Source organism: Apis cerana, linkage group LG10 (assembly GCF_029169275.1).
Source record: "Apis cerana isolate GH-2021 linkage group LG10, AcerK_1.0, whole genome shotgun sequence".
Classification (NCBI taxonomy): Eukaryota; Metazoa; Arthropoda; class Insecta; order Hymenoptera; family Apidae; genus Apis; species Apis cerana.
In genome coordinates, this window is record NC_083861.1 from 3225039 (window position 1) to 3247103 (window position 22065).

A 22065-nucleotide genomic window follows, 5' to 3' on the forward strand; every position below is an offset into this window, starting at 1 on the left:
GAAACAGAAGGAAATAGATTAAGATCCGTCTTTCAAATTCAGGCGAAATGGACACGAGTTGTGACGCAACTTGATCACTATAATATAATTGATTTTATTGTGTTAGTAGTAAATAGAAAGTGGGAGTCTGTGACAAACAAATCTGTTCCATAGAACAAATATCTGAATTAGACAGCATGATGAAACAATGACTACTAAATATCTTCGACGACAATTAAAATCATAAATTGTCAAAATTCTTGATTATTTCTTAATGATTATCATCCTCTGCTATATCTTACTAATTACATGATTTTTTTAGTTAATTAATTATTTTAAAAATATTGGACTTACAATAAAAGATTTATTAAATTATTGCTTGGACAATTCTTTTATAAATATGATACCATTATAAAATAAACCATTGACAAAGCAATAATTGTAGAATATATTGCTATATAATTTCTCATATCAAACGTATATAATCCAACCAACCAGATATCGGCTGTGTGATATTCCAAAAGAAAAAACGAAAAGATTTATTTAAAAAAGAATAAGAAACGTTTCTAATAAATCTATCAGTAAAGTACAACTCGCACGTAATCCAGCAATAAAAAGAAAAATCTAAACACCAATCGAAGCATCGTCACAAATTGCACGATACACAACAACATCCTCGTGTACCCCATTTCCAAAGGTTTCACTCTCGATCACTCTCAAGAGGAGATATCGACGTGATCCCGTTTCCTCCACGAGATTGCTCCTGTTCCTCGATTATGATCGACGATTTTTCACTTTCGGCCCCTGTATCCCCTTCAACGGCGTTGCATAATAAAGAACGGCCGGCCGGGGCCCGGTGGTTAACGCGGGGCACTGTGATTACGCGAGCCACCGCTCAACGCACGCTCGGCGAAGCGCGTCAGATCGCGCTTTTGCACCTCGTACCACCACACCATGGGATGAAGTTAACACGCGTGCCCTCCCCCTCCCCCTCTTACTCACCATCGGGGAACGTCTTTAACCGGAGATCGGCCCCGATAACATTATTATAGTTATTATTATATCGTTCGGAAGGAGGCGACCGTGATCTGTCGGAGCGTAAATTTCCGCTAGTTTTCTAGCTCGTTAACGCCACACATCACCTTTCCTACCTCGCTCCATCTTGCGTTTTCTCCCTCCGTTTATTGTTTACCCATTATCCCCCCGGAGAGCTCGGGTACACGTACCAAGGGGTTCATTGTCCTCGCGGTCTCTTTAGGGGATCCCCTGTTTTACCGGAAGCTGGCCTGTCCATATTGTTAGATACGCGCTCGGTTTCGACGATTTGCGTTGCCAGGCTTTTTAATAATCGATATCGATTATCCGTATTTCGTTGGATGTTTTAGTGCAGTTGGCGGTTACTCTTTCTGTCAGTATGAGAAAGGGGTAGGTTTATTCCATTCTGAAAACGTTCACATAGATATCCATAACATCGAAAATTATTGAATATCCGAGATCAACATCCGTCCCACTCAAAATTACTCATCGACCATGACCAACCACCACCACCACCACCAGCATAAATTTTCTAAGCATCTTATCGTTCGACGCGATCGACCATGTTTCGGAGCTCGGTCAGCCGTGGTACAGGAAATCGTGGGCCGATTTAATGTCTCACTTATCCACTTGTAATCTCCGTGGCTAGTCATCGTGACTAAAAGTCTCGAGTGAGGAGACCGCGGCGGGGGTCGGACGTTGAAAGAAGGCCAGAAGGCCAAGGGGGTTGGAGGGGGCGGTCGTCGACGCGAAAGACGCCGAGTGAATCAAAGTCTCGAGTACACACGCGCTCGGCTATGCGACTTCTCGCTTATTATGCCTAATGACTCAGTCGGTGACTCTCGGACTCTCACCTTTTCTCTTTTACTCCCTTTCTGGCCACTCTCTATCGCACTCTGTCCCGTGGCGAAGATCGAGGCCCAGACAGTGGCCAGACGTCACCGCGTTCCTCTTATTTCGCCTTTTATTAGTCTCGGTCATTTGGATCGACGTCGAACGCTCTCCTCGCAGATTCCTGCGATCGTTCCTTGGATTTAGAACCGGCTGGGCTTTTGTCGTTTCGACGGGGTGAGCAGATCTATTCGAGCTAGAGACATTCCCTTTGCCTAATTTTTCGTAAAAATATTACACGATAGATAGGGATTAGAAGATCATTTTAAAGAGAGAAGATGAATTTTTTTTTCCAAAGAGGGAAAGAGAGAGAAAAGATGGAATGTTATTGAGTAGAAAGTTAAATATCTCGAGTAGTAAAATGGATGTTTATAATTGTTTTAGAATAATTTTAGAAAGTTTTGGTAGAGATATTTTAGAAAAATTGTAGAAAAAGATATAAAAATTGAAAATTATTAGAATTTATTTCATAATGAGAGAAATACTTTAAATAGTGAGAAAAATGTTAAAGGAAGAAGATAAATGTTGCGAATTGAATATTATAGAATTTGTAATATTATAGATTTTTTTTAAATGCAATGATGTGCATCTATTTTATCATTTGTATTATCATTTAAATGAAAATGTATATACTTCTTGCATAGATTGCATTATTTATCCATAAAAAAGTTGTTAGGTTATTTGATATTTTACATAAGAAATTATTAATATTTTTTTAATCGTTCTTAATTCTTTAATCGTTAATTATCACTGAGGAAAATTTGTAATTTAAAATTAATTATCATGAACTGCATTATGTAACGAGTAATAGTAGCTTAAGATTATTTTGTTAATTATTGATATTTCAATTATTAAATAATCAATAATGAATTATATTTTTCACTAAAATTAATAAAGTTGAAATTAGGATATTTTGTATTTTTTGATAAATGATATATTTTCTCATATATCAATTTTTTATTTTAGATTTCCTAATTAATATTTTCAATTAATAATACTAATTTTTACAGGTTTCGATTTTGATTAGAATCAAAAGATCTTAGCATATAATATTTACAAAAGACCTTAATATGAACAAAAAATCTGCATTAATTATCGAATGACACAGTGATACAATATTTTTCTGATTCGTTAAATCTTAAGTTAGACCTAAGCAAAAAAAAAAAAGCAATACCTTGGAGTGCTACTGGAATTCGATTGTGAAATCGAGAACTGTGTGAAAGAAAAAAAAGATTGAATTTATAATGATTCTTATAGCAGAAAAAAAGCGTTCTTATAGTTTCCTATACAACAAAATCTTGTTATTCTCCGCCATAAGTCGACTACTTAGGCTTTGGAGAATGACGTTTAAAGTGCTACCGAATTTAGAATGTCAGACAGGATGACGTTATAAGAAGCTAGTAGCTACCTGAAGAAAAAAGAACGGGATGGACGAAAAAAATATCAGGATTAGTTCAAAATCTTCCATGTCGTTATGGAAAATTTAGATGGCAGTCGTCTTTTATGATTAAAAATTTTTTTTCGACTGTTCGAGATCGACACTTACAAGATATTATTACTTACTTGATATTATGATATAAATAATCATTTATATTAAAAGAAAAATTGAAAAGATCTGTTTATGAAATTTATTTTTACGTAATATAAAATTTTTCGAATGATACTCGTTTATTAGAAGTTACGAATATTATAATTTTTAAATTAATTTAACTTTTGATAAACTTAATAATTTATTAGAATTTAACAAATTATTTTTATTCGTGCCACGAATATTCTTTTAACAGTTGAATTTTACGATATCTGAAATATATCTGAAATATTTGTTGAAATAGAATTTTAACAAATATATTTTTCTAATCAATTTTTTTTGTATTCAAGAATCTTATGAAATATTATCCAACTTTTTTGGACAAAATATTTATCCTAATCGAAAGAATTAAAGAAATTTAAAAAAAATGTACGCATATTTAAAAGAAATTTAGAAAACTTTCCACTCATAAGATGATCATTTGCAAGACAAATATTTAAACGACCATCGAGGTATATTGTATATTGGCTTAGACGATACTAAACGTAGTTTCTTGGCTAAACGAAAGGGAAAAAAAAAAAGAAGAAGAAGAAGAAGAATGGAACGGCATTCCTCGAGAAAAAGTATGATTAATTCCCATTTACGCTCGTTACTGTTCTAGGTGTTAGGTTGGCGCGATGTTATTCCATATGGAATGGAAAAAAATACGGAACCAAGCGATATATAAAATATTGCCAGGCTTTTGTCGATGAAATACTGCCGTAGGAACCAGTACAACGTAATCGGTTTTAATTTACATATTAATGCATTCCTTGGTATAAGGTGAAAAATCGGGGGATTTTGCGACGAATACGAGCCAGCCTCTAACGTCACATGGCGAAGCAACTTGTAAATCATATTGAATTTTCGCGAATACGATTATCTCGAGATAGATTTAGAGAAATAATTTTTGCCCATATAAATCGTTCTTACGGTATTAATGCGAAATAATATTAATTCTCAATGGAGAGGAAAATATTAGGATAATTTATCCAATTTTCAATTTCACGATCCTTCGAGATTACCTGAAAAATTGTGATCTTTCTTTATCGATTTCAAATTCTTTTATCAAATTTGTAATTGAAAACTTATTTTCTATCGCGATATCGAGTTAAAACTTGTAAAACTTTGAAACGTTGTACATAATTTGTATTGAGTAATTCCCAGTCTGATGACTAAAGTTAAACCTCCAAACTAAACTCTGTTACGAATCGCTTTTCGTTAAATTAAAGTTGTAATTAACTCCACGAATGTAAAATTAATATTACAAGACAAGCGATTAATTTCATAAATATCTTTTCTTTTAAATCTTCAATTATTGTATACAACGATTAATTTACTTAAACTATCAATAATGCTTCGTGCTTTCTTCATTACACGAAACATCAAACAAACTCTCTTTCAATAATCCTCTTAATCATCACCTCGTCGACATTTCGTAAAAAGTATCAAAATTCTTTCATACATTTCTTTCTCTAATTCCAACAAGAAAATCGACCTCAAAACTTCCAATTATTCGATATACACGTCCCAAACTTCGACTCGAAACCCGTTCACCTGAATCGCCAAATAAAAATTCCTCTTCCTTTGAAAAAAAAAAAAAATAAATAAAAAAAACAAAAAGAGGAAAAAATACAAAACAAACCGAACCGAACTATTAAAAAAAGAGGGGAAGAGAGAGGAAAATCAAAAGTGAGGTGAAATAAAAGAGAAGAAGAATAAAATCCGCGCGCGGTGCACCCGGACGAAGGATGCCTCCCATTTATTCCTGGCCGCGCTTCGAATAAATTTGCGCCGGCGTAATCCCTGTCGGTTTTTAATCCGGCTTACGGCGAGCGAGTATCAACAATTCGACTCGGCTGGCATGGCCGCGCCAGCCCCGCAAAAACCGGCAGATACTACGATCCGCTTCTCGTAGCCTGGCTGGCGCGACGCCGAGGTCGGTCACCCTGGAGAACGCATCGGCAGGAGAAGAAGACGAGGCAGCAGCCGTGGCAACGGCACTGGAGGAGCATCCTAAGAAGAGGAGGAGGAGGAGGAGGAGAGGAAAGAGGAGAGAGGATGACCAGTCTTGTCCAGTTGCCGCAGTCGGTTAAAGTCTTCTCCTTCGTACGTCTTCTCTGTACCGTCTCTCGCTACTCCTGAAACCTCCCTCTTTATGCGCCTCTATTATGCGTGGTTTTCTCCTTTCGAAGACTTTCGTGAAAGTTAATCGCGAGTTCTTTTTCTTTCGGTTTTTTTTGACGAAGATGCCACGATATGGAGATTGATTAATTTTATTTTTTTTTTAAATTAAAGATTCAAGTTATTGAAGATTATTAATTGGAATTTGAATAAAAAAATTGTTCTCGAAAGTTATTGGGCACAGATTTTTCCATTGCAAGGCTTGAATGCTCCATTTGAAACCGACAGTGACGCACTGTGTGCGTCACGCTCTGCTTATCCAGTTTAACCGATGACATACCACGTGCATCACGTGAAGGAATTCGTAATACTTAAAAAAAAGAAAAAGGATCTTTAACTTTCAATCATCTTTTCTCTCAACTTCAACAATAAAACTTCGTGACACGAATAAATCATCTTGTTGTTCTTAATACAAAACTTAAAATAATTCCTGGAAATTCGCGAACGAAGTTTGCTTATTTCTCACTATTACCACACATGTAGCGCACGTACCGCCATGTGCGAACGAACAGTACAAGAAATTTATTTAAAAAAAGAAAATAGAGTGAAAGAGAAGTTGATCCGGATCATATTATTATTACACGGAATTTCAGAGACTTCGATGGAAACGCGCGTATCCGTTCCTTTTCTCTTTTCTTCTCCTTCTTCTTCTTCTTCTTCTTCCTTTCCTTCTTTTTTATTTAAAATCGAATTTATTACGGGCGATGACTCGATGACTAGTTATCGAGGCTGGCCCGACCGAGAAACAAAGAAGCCGCCCAGCTGTTCGCCGATCCGCTTAATGGACTTTGGCAAGCCCGACGGCTACTGTTCGCTACGAACGCTTAATCCTTTCTCGACTATCGACGGGTCATCTCGTTAATAAATTACGAGGTGTCGATCGAATGCGAGGTGTTTCGTAATGGCACGAGCATCGTCTGATCCCGTACATGTGCGTGTAACGTGCACATCGCCTATGCACACGTGTCCTGACGAGGTTCTAACATAACCGTACGGTTCATGGTCTTAGATGACGATAAAGAGCAGGATGATGCATTTATCGCAATTATATATTGATTTTTTTTTTTTGTTTAAATTTATACCGATTCAACATTCTTTATTTAGTAATTCAATATTCTTGAGAACGTGATTGGATTGGTAGATATTGAATATAGTTTCGAAGTTATTTTGAATAATTTCTATTCAATGATTCATTGCTTTTTTTTCATCTCATTCAAGTTTTATCATAAATACTCTGATCTAACAACTAATTTCGTCGATATTTATCAATCAAGCATATTTTCATCTTCCATCTTCGTTTCAAATACCCTAAATCATCTCGACAGCCTCTACAATTCACAACTCCTTCCACTTTATTACTTTTTCGCTTACGAACACGAGCAACCCAAAGATATTTTCCACCTTTCCAAAAAATATCTGCAGAATATTAAACTCCACTATATTTCAAACCATATTTCATCAAGATAACTTCTATACAATTCATCATCTTTCCATCCTCTCCCCAAAAATCATTCGAAAAACCCTCCCTCGATCAAAAATCGTTCGCCACCTCGATAAGTCCACCGATTCGCCTCCCTTTTCGAGATTCATCCCCCGTCTAACCCCTCTTTGGCGCGTTCGATCGATCGATGTCGCATCCAGGCCGCGAAATTCCGCGCGCACCCGCGCCTGGTCGACCGCGTAATCCGTGCCACGATCTCGACGGACACCTGTCCTCCAGGAATACCGGTCCCGACGAAACGCGTTCGAGAGATAGGTTGCGAAACGGCGGTCTACTAGGCGGCTTCTGATCGATCGACAGTGAAATACTACACGGGCTATCTGATCGACGCGTGTCCCCGACGATCGTGGTCCCTTTTTCCGTTTCGAGAGGCAGGGATTGGATCGTAATTTCGCTCGATCGCAAAGAAGGATTGAAGTGCGGGGACGAAGATGCAACGTAGAGACTTTTATTTTCCGTAAATTCTTCTGGTTAATGGTACGTTTATTAAGATCTAGTAAAAGTAAAAATAATCTTGGGATTATATATATATATATATTTTTCTTTTTAATAATTGCATTTATCCATAGGATTTAGATGAGATTTTCTTTTGTTTTTTCGTTTCTTTTAATATTCTTATTTTCATCTATATGATGTTAATTCGTGGATTAAATTTGAAAGATTCTTCGGGGCTAAAATGAAAGTATAAAAATTGGTATGCAGAAGTATCAATTGAGGCTTATTTATCAAGTTACGAGTAATTTAAATTTGTGCTAGGTGAAGGGAGATAATTGTAAAATTAGAAAATAGAGAAAGTGTATATAAATATAATATGATATTTCGTTCTTTTATATGGATACAAAGAATTTTAAACGTTTAGCGAGAGAGGAGAATTTTTAAAGCTTTTAGTTGAATAATTTAAATTTGTATTCTGCCCATTTTATAAAAAGATAGTAAATGTTCATAGTCATTAATTCACAATTAATTAACATACTGTTTCTCGAAATCGACTGAACAATATTGTACGTCATTATTGAAAGACTCGATAAAATAGAACGAAAAATATCGGGTTAATATCACATTGCTAATGGTTGACAAGCAAAAGGAATAAAATTCGTTTTAGAAAGCGTATTTAAAACATCTCAAAAGACATAGAAAAAATGTTCTGAAGACTCTTGTGGGATATAAGAAATAAATGGTGGAATATAGCGAATTGATAAAATTGCGAAATGTAAGAAAAATAGGGTAATTCTAGAAGAAACGAATCTTTAATTTTTAATTTTTAAAAATATAGAAGAATTAAAGTAAACAATTGATATAACAATTGACAATATGAAGAATTAATATAGAGGATGATTGAAACTTTAACACAAGATCTAAAATATTAATAAAATTTATTATCTTATAGATTTTAGATTAAAGTTCAATCCAATTTTATCATTTCTATAATATAATTTTTAATTGTGGAAAATTATATTATTTTTTACGTAGCAATAATCATAGAAACATTAAATCTGTCAGAATAGTCGAAATCGATTAGTCGATTAATATCATCAGATATTTTTTACTATAAAATTACTATAATATCGACTTTCATTCAGACGAGATTTGATTATTTTTCATGATATTATTATCCTTTAATTCTAATTATCCGCCTATAATATATTCAAATGCATATCTTCTTTATGACAGAGACATGAATATGTAAATACTCTTTCTGTTTGAGTAAGAACACAAGATAAAACTTGTTTTCTATACTTAACTTCAATTTACAATATTTTATAGTGAAATTAAACTCTGAAGAATATTGGTGTATAATATAAATATTGATAATACAAATACAATATTAATAATAATTTTTTTTGTATATTTTATTTAATAAATATAAATATATTTCAATTCAAAAATAATCTCAATTATAAATAATGCAAAAATTATTTTGCATTATTTCAAAAAATATTCTGACTAAATTATTTCTCGACAGACAGACTACATTTACATTAATATTCCATTATCCGGCAAAGTTCAGTCGCTCGATTCTACCGTTAATCGCAAAGAAATTCCTTTCGAGGTTTGTCGAAGCGTTAAGAAATAAGAGTAACAGTAATTCCTTGATCGAGGATCGTTTGATCGTTTCGCAATCGGTTTCGTGACGTAAAACATCACGTGATGACGATCCATTGCGATAATTCGTGATACGCGGGGGCCATGAATAATTATTTCAATTCCAGGAATTACGTCTTCTTTTTTTTTTTTGCTTTTAACGAGAGATTTATCGAATTCTCACACGACGATGTAGGATGAAAATGTTTTCTATACTGCGATAAAAAAAAAGTCGTGAAACTTGTTCGAAATCGCCTATTGAATATTTGATCTCTATCACCATAGATAGGTAAAAATAAAAGAGTCATGACAATATCTTATTACGTATCAATCCAGTTTCTATATTGGTACGCGAACTTTGCTGATTTATCGGTGACGAATCGAATAGATTTTTGAATTTTAGTGGGTGTTTAGGACGATGGAACTAGGATAAGAACATGCATAAAGGAATTGTAATGTAGGATCGGATAATGGATAGTTTTGTTTGAAATAAAAAACACAAATAAAATATTTTCAAATTGTTTATTTTAAATAATAACACGATACAAAAGATAATACAAATTTTATTATATAAATTTATTTTTACGTATAATTCTTTTTAAATTTTAAACTAACAATTACACTATTACATGTAATAGTGTGCTATTATATTTATTATAATATATATATAACAATATTACATTAGTATTTGTATATTATTTCCTTTATTCGCCATTCGTGCATTTCGTATATCACAATTTTCGCTTATCTAGCCTTCTACGTTCCATATGTTTGCCTTTCCAAACGTGAAGACCTGGAAACAGACGAAATCCAACTTAGCCACGTTTAGTTTACACTAAAACGCTAGGTTCAATTTAAACTTAGGTTACTACTAACTCAAATCAAACTTAGCCCAGCCAAATTTGCTCTGTACACTAGATTATAATTAAAATTTGACTTAACTCAAATTTCAAAATCTAAACCCAATTTTATTCTACATGCAGCATACAAATATATATATAATATATATAATATTATATAAATATATTTATATTTGTATTCTTATATATAAGAAAAATTGACAGTTGGATATCTTATATGGTGTCGTTAATAATACGGAGATAAAATTGTTTATTTTTCTTTTACTAGCAGAATTATACATTTCCAACTATCATAGGGTCTTGAAAATCCAGAGTTTGCGAAATCGCGATAACGATGAACTTTGCGCAATTCCGGAAACATTCTCTAATCAAGAATATTTGTAAATCTCTAGCGAAATCTATCAATAGTTTTAATTAATTGTCAACATCTATCGTTCGTTTTTGCTCAATAACATTTTATAAATCTGATGATGTTTACGTACTCGATTATTTTTGCTACAAATTTTCCACATTTATATGTTTAAAAAGTGAAGAAATAACGATCGAGAATCTGTGATTCGATTCTTTTAAATGGCTCATCAACAAAATGCAATCAAATCTAATAGATTTCAAATCCAATAGAGATCAAGTTTCTTTAAATTCGAGTTGCAAGTAGTTCGAATTAATATAAATCTATTTGTAGAAAAAAAATCATAATGGAATAAAATTATAGTTTTATAAAATTTGTCAAGTTATAGATATTATAAGTTAGAAATTTTTAATTCTTTTTTAATATTTTTTTCAATTTTTTTACATCACACAATTTCCTGTAAACAGGACGCAATATTCTTCTGTACCATCATCATTTCTAATTGCATTTTTTATTGCTGGATTAATTACTTCATTATCATTACCGATATTAATGTTATTACCATTGGAAGCTTGTTTATTTGTATGAATCGAATGTAGACCAAACAAGGATTGATGCAATATATATATTTAAGTCGTCACTGAATGATTAAATTATAAATTAATGTTCCATACATGAGCGCGATGAATTTTTCAATCACTATTTATTTTCATTCACGGATTAAGAGACTCTCTATAAGTAGTATGTTTTCTTACAATGTTTTCAAAATATTTAGTCGAACGTGTGACGTTCCAGACCACCAGACGTACATAAACTTTTGTATCCATTCTGTTCATTCTTGTGGAACTGTTTCTTGGTCCCATTAGCACCTTACACTTTATGCATTTATTCGTAAGATGAAACGTATATTCAATTCTTATTTGCATGTTGCATGTTTCTTAGGGATACGACGTTGTGAGACGAATAACCATACGCCTTTCACTATACATAGTCAGCTAAGATATATATATATATATATTAAGTTCTATCTCGAGATTCATGTTATATTTTACATATGTAATTATTTTTACAAATTTTATATTTATTAGTCTTCTAATTTTTAAGGTTAGATATTATGTATCTAAATATCTTATATCTTTTATATTTATATTTTATAAACGTTATATAATTATGTGAAATTAGTAATTAGATATTCATATAATATTGCATTTCGTGAAAAAAAATTGTGTAAGGAAGAAAATGAAATTAAGAAAATACGAAGACTAAATTATCAAAATTACAAAATCGAATCTTAGTAACAAGCTTTCCTTAAAATTCCAATGAAGATAAGTTTCTTGACTTTTGTCAATGTTATCACCAGAATGTGGAAATTTAATATTCGTGGCTCGAATCATCCAATAATATGTGGGCAAGGGTTAAAATTATTCTTAAATGTTCAATGTTACGATTCAATAACAAGAAGAGAATAAGATTTGATTCATTTCAGCATTCGATTACATTTATTAATTATATTAATATCGATACATATTCAATTTCTTAGTTTTCGTATCTTTATTAAGATTGTCATATAATTTGCTATATATTTTCGTATCTATAATTTTCTATTGTATATGGAGATATAATTTATAATATAAATTATTTTTATTACTAAATAAAAAATTCTCATTGACATTGGATACAAGTATGTATAGCTAGAAATATATCAGAATTAAAAAGACCTCTTTCGTGATTCAAGGATCATAAAAGAATGAAGTGCTACTAAAAATGTTTTAGTAATAACTATAACAATGACTTATACTTGGTTAAAATTCGTGGCTGTTAAAACGAAGCAGAAAAATTCAAGAACTGTACCAAGATAAATGTCATACGATAATTATCCTAAGATTAGCATTTCTTCTCGAGAATTCTTTATCGAGAATTTCTCGAGAAATATTATATCTTATTTCTTGTGAAATTGCAATCGAAAAGAAATAAATTGATTAATGCTGCATTATGTTTTGCACATTGTAACAAACTTTATATTTTAAAACAAAAATTAATCAATTTGTTTCATTTCAACCAATTTTGAATAAATTAGACGAAAAATTAATAAATATCGAATTAAAGTTTCCTTGCGTTTCTTAATAAATATCGTAACATTATTCTTTTTAAAATTTTCAGAATTTTTAAGAGTTCTTGTTTAAACAATTAGTGTTTACTATTATTTTATATTTAAGTAACTGATATATAATAATACTGATTCATTCGACAAAGTACAGTAGCATTATTTCAATAGAACTGCATGACAGACTCGAGTTCATTTTTTTGGTATCGTAATCAGAGTATGGATTAAGATAACAATCCTGTGTACGTGGATGGACCCACGCAGACGAATAGCATCTGCGTTTTCACGTTCGATCGTATTGTTTAGATTCACACACGAGGTTACGATATCGGCCAGGTGAATCACCAACTTGATTAAAATTATATCGATAAACGACGCGTATCACCAATTTAAAACAGTTAAGATGCATCAGGTTTCCGAAATTTTGTTGAGATTATATTCATGTTCGTTCTATCAATTTGTCTTTGATTCCTTTGTTTTGATAGATCAAAAAATTAATTAGATTTATTATTCGTGATGACGATGAAGTGAAAGTTGGAACTTAAAATAAACTAGACGACATATGGCGGAGAAGATTTTTTTCAAAATTATGTCCGTAAAATCTTTAATAAATATATTTATAATATTTAGAGAATGAAACGAACTCTTAGATCAACAAAAATAAGAAGAAGCAAATTTTATACATCCTCGAAACCTTTCACTTACATAACTTCCAAAATAATACTCATATTTCGTTAATCGAATGGAACCCATTAACGGTATAAGATTCACGCAGGATAACCGAACAGGAGGGAAACAATCCGCGAATAAATCCTGAAAATCGAGCAATCAAAAAACTCGAAATCACCGAATCCTCCATTTCCAGACATTGTGCGTACTCGTTCAAGAGTCCTCTCTTTCTCTCTCGTTTTCTCTCTCTTCTGTATTTATGGAACGGTCCGTGTTCATCAGTCAGTCAGGAATAAATTATGGAATTTATTTGCGCGCGTCGATATTTGTCAGCGGAGTGAAACGAAAAACGCCGTTTAATTTATGCCCGGCGTTGTCGGTGGCTGCACGCGCGCATATCCGCGCTTCGAATTAAAATAAAGCTGCAAAGAGCTAGGGCAAAAGGGAGTGAGACAGAGAAACAGAGAGAGAGAAAAAGAAAGGAAGAGACATATACATATATACGAGATGTACATATGTAAAAGAGAGGACGTGGGTTTAAATCGAGTTAATTCGCGGGCGGTGATCAATTTTTCAGGGACGATTATTCCACGCGAAACTCGGCCAAACGAAGAACAGGAATGATAAAATAGATATCGTATATTAAGTGCCTGGTATGTTGGAAATTGTAAGGGTCGACGACACCGGTGTGCACTGTTAATCGATACTCGTCAAAGGAGTGAATTGTCTTACGGTTCGAAAGTGAAAGTCGCGACGCTGTGCAGGTCGATAAACGGTGTAACGAGCGGGAAAAGAAGGGAACCGTTTCGTTTTAATGCGGTGGAGTTGCTATTATCTTTCATGAGTGTGCTGTCCGTGTTAATAGCAATGGAGTTAACAACGGTGAGTTAAGATTTTTGGTCGATTTTGGATTTTAATGAATGATGGTAAGCAGAGAAGAAAGGAATCGTATTATTTTTTTTTAAGCGCAATATGTTGATAGTAATATTAACAAGATTTTTCTTTAATGTTGCATTTTTATTGTTATTCTGATTCTTATGGTATTAATTATTATTTCGTGAGCTAAAAATTACAATTTTATATATTGCAGTTCAATGTCTTTTGATTTAATTTTAAATTTTGATTGTCATTGTACTAATAATAATTTCGTAAAATATTCTGATAAAATTTATATTATTTTAATATATGTATATATCAGAGTTCAACGACTTTGATTATGAGTCTTATTCGTTGTATTAATAATTTCTCCATTCTGTTACAATTTATATTTTAATATACAATAAAATTTATTGTTTATCATTATCTACATATATACGTGATACAGACATATGTTTATATCTATATGATTAAGAGAATTATTAATGATTTCCTCAATTATCATGATAATTATCAAATTATTTTGACCATTCTGAATCATTTATATAAAATGATCACCTGTTCAGTATCGATAATATATATCACGCAATGGTGCAAGGCCTAAAAATGAAACGATAAAATATTATTTTTCCTTTTATTTGATTACCGAGATTTGGTGTTAGATTTGATAGAGAAATCGAAGGTTGCTTTCAAGTCAAACACGAAAGATTTGTTCTCGTGTCGAGTATACGTATTTTATCAGTGTCGAGGATTATTGAGCAACTCAAGGCAAACGAGAGCAGACAAAAATGAGACGTGCAAGAATGTTTAGAATTACATTGATAGACAAATGTGTGTTTGATATCGTAATAGGTCACAGTTCTGAAAGGATGATAAATCGTGGGAGACGATGATATAAGTGGTTTAAACTTTAAAAAAATAAAATAATGATCACATAAATTGTCAATATAATCTAAAAATTACAAAACACTTTTGATTCAATTTTCGCAATAATATTGTAATAAGTTCATTCGCTGATGTTTGATTAAAAAAAAATTACGATTACGTATTTTAAAACGAATTTCAATGATCATTGTAACGTGACATTTAATATTTCTGAATTTTTGATCAAATTGATCATCCAAGTAAATTGGTGAAAATAATTGAAATTCGGCCCATTGAAAACCAGAGGACCAGGTATTTTGAAACTGAACTAAATATCCAGTGAATTCTCTTCTCATTAATCATTTCTTCGATTCCTGATGTTTGCCACCAAAATTTGATATTTGATTTAGTTTCCAAACACGAATTCTAATTATTCGGAATAGTAAAATTGCATACAAAGTACTTGTTGTGATCGAATATAGTAGTTTAGCACACGATTAATGGTCATTTTTGCTGAAATATTATCGGGAGAATTGAATTCCCTTCTCTACGTGTATTAAAGTAATATTAAATAACGTTGAAAAAATTGTAAATGTAATAATATTTTGAAACTCGTAATAACATGTAGAATTCGTACGGATTTAATAAATAAAAGTAAAAAAAAATTGATAAATTTTACTAATAAGAAGATTTTTTCCATTTTACTTTTTACAAATTCCATTTACCAAGATAAATAAATCCATAAGAAATTTTAGATATCTTAACGCCTTTCTTTTTCGCATACATATGTATAGAGATAGAAAAAAAACTGTTTTTCATTTTTCTGAGAAGAATAAAAAAGATTAATGGTCATTTCACATATATCGCTATTGAACATTAAAATTGATTACTTATTAAAGAGACTTCGTACATTCAGAAATATTTTATTGTAAATATTTTATTGGCAATAATATTCATAATAAATTCTCGAATCATATTTGCATATTGTCTTTATTAGTCATATTTGCATAAATTTTACTTTCAGTATCTTCAATTTCGATCTTAAAACGAAATCTACAACTATTATCAATTCATTTGCACAACTGTAATTATTATAGAAAAAAAGCAATTAAACGTACAATAAATATTTCAATATATCTCAATTAAAATTTAAAACATTATCATATTGTATACTATAATTAATAAAACTATTATCAATTCATTTGCGCAAGTATAATTAATAAAAAAAAAGTTCCACAATCTTCGGAATTATACTCTACATCTCTTCAATTTCTTTTTGGATAATCCTTATTTATCCCTATCGTATCTCGCAGACAACGATCTTTCTATATTCATCGAAAGTGGAAAAATTTCTGATCGTTCTTATTTCCTCGATCGCGTGCATACATTCACGGTCTTATCATCGCCACTTTCGACGGTTCGTTGCTTCTTATCGTTGTCAATCGATAATATCCGCGGTCTTTGGGCGTTACAATGCGCGCGAATTATCGTGGGTTCCTCTAATCTCGAAAATCCTCGCCGCGATACCGGTTTTATCAAAACCGACCGGTCGGTCAACCAAGCAGGGGGACCGAGGGGCACGGGAGGCGCAGACGCCCATCGGATTAAAATTTACAGCGTAGATATCGGCGCATAAACGTCCTCTCTGCCGGAATATTCGCCACCTTTGCCAAAGTCGTTACACCGGGCCCACAAGCTTATAAAAGATTTTACGAGATTTCGTGCGGAGGATTCCAGCCAACTCTCTTTTTCTCTCTTTCTTTGGGCCAACTATTTTTAACTTTTTTCATCCGACGGCAGGTATTAATTAATTAATTAAAATTCTATGATAAACCGAAGAGTATTTTATATTTCTTTATCGAAAATATGTTATATTTCTTTTTCCATTTTCTTTCTTTCGAAATCGAAACGATCCGCGAAGAAAATTTGCATTTCAGAAAAGAATCTTTTTAAATTCTTATTTCTTTATATTCTTTAATAAGAGAATAGATAATTTTCCGTGCTATATGATGATTATTTCACATTGACTCGTATGAGAAAATCTTATGGACTTGTCACGACAAAACCGCTGCTCCAACCAAAAGAGGTAGCGGCGAATGCGAAAAAAAAGAGCAACCACATTTCGCGAACTTTTGAAATCGATAGTCTGGACGATCGAAGGTGAAAAAGAAGGAAGAATATCGCATGAATACTAATCCAGGGATCCACGAAAATACCTGACCTACGCGTGGTTTTCGATACGCGTGTTCGGTTCCACGACACGGCCACTCTCTCCTCTTTATTTTTCACCCTTTCTCTTTTTACTCCTCTCCTAACGACATTCGAAATAATCTGCTGCGCGAAATGGACATGGGCCGATATTGGTCCCCAGGGTGTGCTGGAGCTGGCAGACGACACCCGATCGAGGTGGATAGGAGAGTGAGAGAGAAAAAAAGATAAAATAAAATAAAATAAGGGCGAAACGAGTGTCGATATCCCTGCGTGTAGCCGGTCCAGGACACGATCAGGATGGCTGGCGGCTACCTCGTGGCAATCGACGCTGCTCCTGACAGGAGAGAGTCACGTTTTCGAGTTCACGTTTCACTTTGCTCCTGCGTGCACGTTTGTTGGTGACATCGATCAAACTGGTGTACGATACCTGTGCGCTACTCGATCGAGACTTTTCAAGAAGGAACGTGGCGGGGATGTAATCGATGATCCCATCGTGCGATCAAGGCGATCGTTGATGGATTTTCGTTAGTCGATTCTCCAATTTTTAAGATATATTTTAACTCGAGCGATAAGGAGTTTGTTGAGCTCGAGTTAGTTTCTTATAGCGGATGTGTTGTTCGATTTTATTTTCGTTTATTAAGATATCATGGTATTCTTTAAATTATCTAATTCTAGTAATTATTATCTTATATTGTCTATTAATTAAAAAAGTGAAATATGTATAAACATTTGTATTGCCTATTAAATATTATTATTGACAATCGATTAAATTAAACTTCGATTTAATTTAGAATTCAAAATTTTGAATATCAAATATCATTGTACGAATAAATTATCTTGAGATATCAAGTTCATTAAAGAGAAAATTATATGGTCTCGCGTAGACTTAGATTTATTAAATCCTTCAGTGACAAATTGCTGTTGTTGATAGCTATTATTAGATTCGGATATCTGCCCACGCAAGTGATATCATTTTCAGGTATTCCGAATAATAAAAGTCGAAACACAACAAAGCAAAGTGTAGGCAGCAAAAAAGAAAAGTTTTTGACTTTAGCTTGATAGCTTAACTTGACAAATTGTCTAACATTTTATTAAAACAAAAAGCGATTCTCCACTAAATTTAATCTTCTCAGGGACAAATTTTTTTTTTAGATATTACAACTATTTAAAATTCATTATTGTTCATTATTGTTCATTTCACTGCATTTACTTACTCTCTTTCTTAATATCGAATTAAACATATGTACATAGAATTTTCTTAAACGTTTCTAAAAAACATCTCTTAACATTCTTTGGCGAACGAATTCTGGAAAGGCGATTATGTGAACGCGATCTTCCAAAAGTATCGCGCGACATTTTCATGGACAGTCACGGTGCTATCGAGCGTACCTCGACAATCGTCTTGGAAGTCTCGTAGCCCGCGATACCCTCAAAAACGACGCGTATATACCGGTTCCAGGGAGCGTGATTGGAAGTACCTATGGCGCAGCCGGCACAACCCCATCCCCGCGATAAGGTAGCGCGATGTCTCTCGCGGAGGGCAAATAAAAGGGGGCGAGTGTAATCGAAAGAGAAGAAAAGGGCAAGGGTGGAAAAAAAGAGAGAGAGAAAGGGGGGAGGGAGCACACGGACAGAGTTATCGCGTTCCGTCTGGGCCACGTCGCGGCGAAGTCGATTTGTAAGGGGAAGAGGGTGAGGGAAGGGCGAACGTGGTATATAGGGTGGGGGAGGTGGATGGAGAGAACTCGAAGAAAAAGTAAAACGAGTAAAGGAAGAGGAACGAGACGAAGTGGTGGACGAAGGAGAGCGTGGAATAAAGAGACAGGGAGAGAGAGGGTTAAAAGACGAAAGGCGAAGAGGAGGAAGAAGAACAAGCAGAAGCTGTCGGCGGAGGTGGAGGTTGCTCTGCACCGGTCGGTGCAGCGTCTCGACGAGGAACAGGACCGGCGAAGAAGGTGAGGATACACAGAGGGCAGACGAGGCGAAGGAGGAGAAGAAGAGGAAGGATCGTCGAAGAGAAGGAAGGGGGGAAACCGGAGGACTCGTAGCAGCGACCCTGAGATATGATAGCCGGTTATCATACCCTCCCCACTATCTCGTTTTGCTGCCTTCCCTGCCACCCCCCTTCCTTCCCATGCTTTTGCTCGTACCCGTATCCACCCCACCTTCTCTCCGTACGAATCCCTCCAGCCCAGCACAACGTCGTCTTTCGCCTCTCTCCGCCGACCCTCGTTCGGCCCCAACAACCTCCTGTCTAGACGGCGCGTACACAGACGCGGCCAACTTCGCACACAGACGTACGCTCGCGCGCGCAACTGTCTCGTGCGACTCTCCTTCTCTGTCCGTACGCCAGTCCTCTCTCTTTCACACCACACCGATCTCTCTTACTCACGCTCAGCCTTTTTCTCCTTCCATGGTGTCTGTCTCTTTCTCACTTTTTCTCACCGGCGTGTATTAAGCCGCGTCCACACGCACGGGCCAGACACGCGCGCTCCGCTCGGTTCACTCGCGAGCGATAAAGCCACCGCCGCCATCGTCGCCGTCGCGGTCGTCACAGACGACGTCGTCGGTGCATCTATACCGATGAGACTGTGCGCTATCGCTACACGCGGTTTGATATGGTATGTACACGCAGTCTGATATGGGGAACAAAAGATAGAGAGAGACTCGTGGTGGTATATACGCTATGAGCGACGAGCGAATCATCGTCCGAGATTCGCGGTTGTTTTGATCGCGACTCTGCCTCTCGGTAAACAGACGAGAGGCAGCGAAAGGGAAAGTTTAACCGTGCCACGAAAATGTTCGAGCTACTGGTCCCGGCTCGCGTTTAGCCGCGCGGAACAGTTACAGCGGCGCGAAACAAACGAAGAGAAAAGTTTGCCTGGATCGTTATAAAGTGCATGCACAGGTATAGCATCACGCTCGAACCTCGAAGAGGAGTAGCCCTTAGTTGCTATCTGGAAACTTATGGCCGAAAGCTGGAAAAGTTAATTACGTAATTGTGTTACGTCTTAGATGCTTGCTTGCTACGGATGATGCTTTTCGTCGGATCCTCGTCTGGAAGCAACGCACAAGTATCGAAATACTTTTACCTCGAAAACCGGAATTTAATATAAGAGACCGGGAGTCGTTAAGAAGAGCCATGGGAGCGTTAGTCGCGTCGCCTAATGGAAAAGTTTGGTCTCGGTCGGCGAAATGGACCGTGTGTTGGCTTCGGTGGAAATAAAACTGCACCACAGACTCCCTATGTCACGTGTGTGCTTGCCTTTCTCCAGTGACGTTACGTCCACCCGATGACCGAGCACACGCACGGTCCGCCGCTCGTCAAAACACGGATCCCAGTCAGTCAAAACGACATTAGAGACGGCAGACGGTTCGTCGTGGCACGACCTTGGCCGAGGTAAGGTCAGGCGTCGAAGTTCCTTAAGGCGCGTCTATACTACCGACGACGACGTCGCGAACGAGAGCCCGTATACCCGAACAGCTCTTGCGAGACTGTCTCTTCTTGCCTATTTCCTATCTCTGTCTGCTTGCACAGCGTCTCGTTCCTTGTCTCTCTCCGTCTGTATCTGTCTATCCATATCTCTACCTCCTATCTTCTTTCTCTCTTCCTCTTACTCTTACTCTTGCTCGCTCCGACTGTGCGCGGGTGTGAGAATTCGTCTGTGAGACTTTGGCCTCTTGGTGTTAGACTACGGCGCAGTAGTGGGGGTTAGCAGCGTCTGGTAGTGCCGTGGAAAGAAGTCGTGTATGCGTAACCGTCTGTGCAACGTGTATCGTGCTGATGTCGTTGTGTTGATACTTGCATGCTTATTCGTGATATAAAATAGCTTCGACGATGAGCCTTTCTTCAGAAAGAATCCTTTGAGACTAGATTTAGATTGATCGAAGAAGTTGTACACCAGTGCATTCAAAGAAGAATCGTGATGAATATGACATTCGATGAATATTACGATACGATACGAAAATCGAACGTGACGCATGCGCATTCAGTCCTTGCATCGAGCGCGATCAGTAGTCGTTTGGCGAAGCTTAATTGACAATGGCGATTATCCGATTCCGAGACTGGGTCTCAGTACAACGATTCGACGAGCTTGTTTTATCGCTATCATTCTTAGTGTGCTTAATTGAAAACTATTCTCTAAACGGCGGGCTCGCGTATGTGTATATACTATTGATGCCCATATCGCATCGACCAAGTAATATCGATCGTGCCGTGCGACCTGACGGTCGATGCCAGTGCGGTTGAAGTATCAACCTGTTATAATTTCAAGGGTAATTTCACCCTCTACAGGGTAGAGTAGCGCACTCGAATTAATGGAACCGGCTGGAGCACCGTCGACGAGAATAATTCGCGCGAGTGAATATACGTAACTGCATGCACGCACGCGTGCGTGCGCGCTCGATGCTTGCTCGCTCGCACGTTCATTTCTCTCTCTTTGCCGGATACACGTAGTCCTGCTTCTTTCTTTCGGAGATTTCGACACTCGAAATTCCGGAGTTTTGCCTTCCGTACTGCCGGCGAAAGGTAATTACTTTCCGCGCCACGATACCGTGACCGTGTGTGTGCGCGCGCGCGTGCTTTATCGGTGGTGAAAATTTTATGACTCTCCGGAATAAATTTCTCGTTCAGGAAACGACTAAAAATGTATGGTATGGAGATAACATATGATAAAAAAATAAACATTTTCCGATATTCGGCTTCTTTTACTATGATCGCTTATAATCCGATACTTAAAATATATACATAACTCTCTCGAAATTCACCTGCTCTCAAGTCTTTATTAATTAAGTTCGAGCGATCACGCGCGATTAATTGAACGTTTCCTGACTACGACACGAAACCGCGCCGCCGTGTCACCGTGTCGAGTCCTTGTCGCCGGCTTCCCTCCT

At 35.6% G+C, this 22065-nt stretch overlaps 1 protein-coding gene and 1 long non-coding RNA gene across 4 annotated transcripts in view; one reads left to right on the plus strand and one right to left on the minus strand.

The window, feature by feature from the left end:
* The window catches only part of LOC114577608 (serine-rich adhesin for platelets-like), a 169760-nt gene that overhangs the window by 100027 nt on the left and 47668 nt on the right, over positions 1-22065 (plus strand). The window lies entirely within an intron of this gene.
* On the minus strand, positions 9748-21623 carry LOC114577256 (uncharacterized). Of its 3 annotated transcripts, none has more exons than XR_009831514.1 (2): positions 19565-21623; positions 9748-10032 (listed from the first exon to the last, which is right to left on the minus strand). It is a non-coding gene; the product is annotated as an uncharacterized LOC114577256 (long non-coding RNA). The 3 variants fall into 3 exon arrangements; XR_009831512.1 differs by having other exon boundaries at positions 19338-21623; XR_009831513.1 differs by having other exon boundaries at positions 19323-21623.